The following is a 3960-nucleotide window of genomic DNA, read 5'->3' as shown; positions in this document are numbered from 1 at the left end:
TATATATATATATATATATATATATATATATATATATATGTATGTGTGTGTGTATATGTTTGTGTATCTCTGTTTGTCCCCCCAACATCGCTTGACAACCGATTCCGGTGTGTTTACGTCCCCGTAACTTAGCGGTTCGGCTAAAGAGACCGATAGAATAAGTACTAGGCTTCCAAAGAATAAGTCCTGGGGTTGATTAGCTCGACTAAAAGGCGGTACTCCAGCATGGCCACAGTCATATGACTGAAACAAGTAAAAGAGTATATATATACACACACACACACATATGATATATATATATATATATATGCTTCAAACACATCTCCCCAATCAACTCTGCTTTGTGGAGCTGGTCCTCAAATTTCATTTCTGAGAGTAGCTCAAGTTCACTCACTTCTGTTGTTCCATTGACCCAAATACTTGGGAGACAATCACCAAGGACTAACCAAAGTGATGGCATGTCATCATGAAGGGAGTGGACGTGATGGAAAATAACTGATGTTAAGGGGCAGAGGGACTCACACTTCCTCATCCCCCACCAACCCTCCCTTGCGATAAATGTCCCCAACTTCTCTACACCACCCTTGGCCTGAACAACCAGAACCCTTTGCAACCATCAGGATGAAGAGGCTCAATCACTTGCTACAGATTAACTACTCAGAAAAGAGTTAATGCCGATGATGATATCCAGACAACAAGGGTTCCAGTTTGATATGATCAATGGAACAACCTGCTTTTTGTGCAAGTGGCCAAGCACTCCACTGACACATGTACCCTTAATGTAGATCTCAGGGAGATTCAGCATGACACAGATTGTGACAAGGCTGTCCCTTTCAAAATACAGGTACTATCCATTTTTGCCAGCTGAGTGGACTGAAGTAACTAAATAAGGTGTCTATCTCAAGGACACAACAGATCACCGGGGATTGAACTCATGACCTTATGATTGTGAGCCAAATACCCTAACCACTAAGCCATGTGCCTTCACTCCATGATTATATATATGTGATATAACACTTTATATTTATTTATTCCCAAACTGGGTGTGTTAGTACTGTAGTAAGTTTTAATACAATGCTTTTAAAGTAATATTTGTTGACTTTTAGTAGATGAGAAGGTAGAACATTGTTGTTGTGGTCTTTAGGTTTGCTATATTAATCCTTATCATCTATTGTTTATCATGCAGATGGTACTTCTGAGTAATTTTTAATCTCAATAATGTATTTATAAATACACTATTTTCATATCTACTCATAGAGTGTAATTACTTAGAGGTTCTCCCATCACTAGTTGATGGCTGTTACGAAGAAGTCTTAATAAGTGTAAAACATGTCGTGAGTTGTCTCCCATACTTGCTAAAATGATCAAAATACAATTCACTGAAAGTTTTAACATTTTCAAAATTCTCTAATTGACAGCAGTGTGGAGAAATAAATAACTAAATATAAAATACACACACACATGTACATGCACATACAAATAGACACACGCATGCACACACACACACCCGCACACACACACACACTCTCATAAATACACACGCAATCCCTCTCTCTTTCCTTCTCTCTCTCTCAAGTATGTAACTAGTTGTGAACAGATATGCAAGGAAAACAAAAAGTTAACTGTTTCATATACAAAACAAGTGATAAAATATTGTAAAAATGTCTGATTATTTGTTTTAGTTTTGTTCATATTAAACACTTTGATCAATTTTGAACAAGTTTTCATTGCATTTAGCACACATATAATGCTACTTATAATTATGGATGTAATTATTATTGTAATTGCTGATATATATTTAAGACATTATTGTCACTGTGCCGCTAAAAATGTTAGTGATATAAATTATAAAATATTTCACAACAGTTTCATTAAGTTATGGATTCAACTCATTTATGTTCTAAAAATATAACCAGTGTAACGTTAGCACCATTGATTTGTGTGTGAGTGTAAGAGAGTTAACAATGGAAGTTAAAGGAGTATTAGCACAACACTGTATTGTTTATATTTTGCAATGATAAAAACTATTTAGCTAGCTGTCCTAGTTTAATACACATAGTTATAAAATAGGTACTGTAGTAAGAACCTGACTGAGGCTTGAACCTTAGCTCTCAGATTATCCCCGCTCTGAAATCATGACCTAATATATTTCCTAATATAAAGGGTAAGGTGTTGCCATTAGAGATAGTAATGCCTATGTAAATATGCAATGGCCGACTTATTTATGGCTAAGATGGCAACTTTACGGGAAGTCTCCAAGTTTTCCTGCCAAGTGGATTCTAAAACCTTCTGGGCCAACAGTTATTTAAAAGCAAGCTTATTCGACTTAGAATTATTTCAAGATTGGTATGGGTCAGCCATTTTTTCTCTGCATGTAACCTCCCAACTTGTTAAACTTTTTTATTTATAGCCCTCAGTAGTAGTGTCAATTGACAAATATTCATGACATACATGATTCATTATCCCTTGTGCTATTGTCACAAAATTAATTTATTGGATGCACACATATGTAAACTCAGCAAAGCAGGTAAATTAAGTGTTTGGAAATTCAGACAAATCTTTGTATTGTTTATTTTCAAAACTTGAAATGAGAACAGCTGAAGAAGAAATTAGGGCAATGAACCATACTGTATGGTACACAGAGGCACAATATGTTGATGTCAACAAGCAGGGAATAGTATGAATAACGAAGATGAAGTTATTTTCTAGTGTTGACCTGACATTTTTCCGTGAGCTTCAAGGAAGTAAATAGATGCTAGCAGTAAATTTATAGTTTGTAATGCTAGCCTGTTATCAAAGCTGTCTGGGGTCCATTTTTGGTTTCCAGTCAATGATATTTAGCCTCTCATCTGAAAATATTTCATGGTGAGCACACACATATCACTTTGTTTACTGGCAGACATAATGTATCATCCACTTAATCACCACTGAATGCTGAACCTTACAAAGAAGATGACCGAGAACCAAGATATGTGGCACATTGCTGTACTCAAGAAGACCTGCACACCATAACAGAATTGAGACCCTAAAACCAAGGTGCTACTTTAAAAACAAAATGTGGGTACTGGTGCCACGTAAAAAGCACTGGTGCTGGTGCCACATAAAAAGCACTCGGTACACTCTGTAAAGTGGTTAGTGTTAGGTTGGACATCCAGCCATAAGAACCAAGCCAAAACAAAGGAACCTGGTGTGGTCCCTGACCTTGCCGGTTCCTGTCAAGCCAATCCAACCCATGCCAGCATGGAAAACAGCTATTAAATGTTAATGATGATGGTGATGATGTTCTGACTCTTTAGTTCCTACAACAGAGTTGTTCTGATGCAAACATCTGGTCAAGATCTCAGATCTGAGTATTGAGTCTAACCTTTCTTCAACCAGTATCAGAAGCATCGAAAAAGTTCATGAATGTTGCTTTTCCATCTTTGACTAAACTTTTAATTTATTTTTTAAATTATCACATCACAAATTATAAGAACTACTTTAAAACCTTATGTGTAGTTCAAATACTGTATAAAGTGGACTATTTTTCCTTCTTTCTTCTTTTACTTGTTTCAGTCATTAAACAACAGCCATGCTGAGGCCCCACATTGAAGGGTTTAATTAAACAAATTGACCACAGTACTTATTTTTAAACCTGGTACTTATTTTAGCAGTCTCTTTTTCCAAACTACTAAGTTACAGAAACATTAACAAACCAACACAATTGTCAAGTGGTGGTGAAGGACAAATACAATGCTATTGACACCTAAAAACATGCATGTATATATATATTAAACAAATTTGTTGAGTAAGGCTGGAACAATGTGAGAAGGTACAAAGTAAACTACTAAAGAAAAAGGAAAACAAAACAAAACAAAGTTGCAGTTTTTCCTTGTATTTCTATATTTTGGGTTTATGATCCTTTCTCCAGGACATTTGGAAAAAGCAATGGATGGAAAAGCCATTGCTCATGTTGATATA

Source organism: Octopus bimaculoides, chromosome 8 (genome assembly GCF_001194135.2).
Source record: "Octopus bimaculoides isolate UCB-OBI-ISO-001 chromosome 8, ASM119413v2, whole genome shotgun sequence".
Lineage (NCBI taxonomy): Eukaryota > Metazoa > Mollusca > Cephalopoda > Octopoda > Octopodidae > Octopus > Octopus bimaculoides.
Note: the sequence above shows the minus strand (reverse complement) of the source record.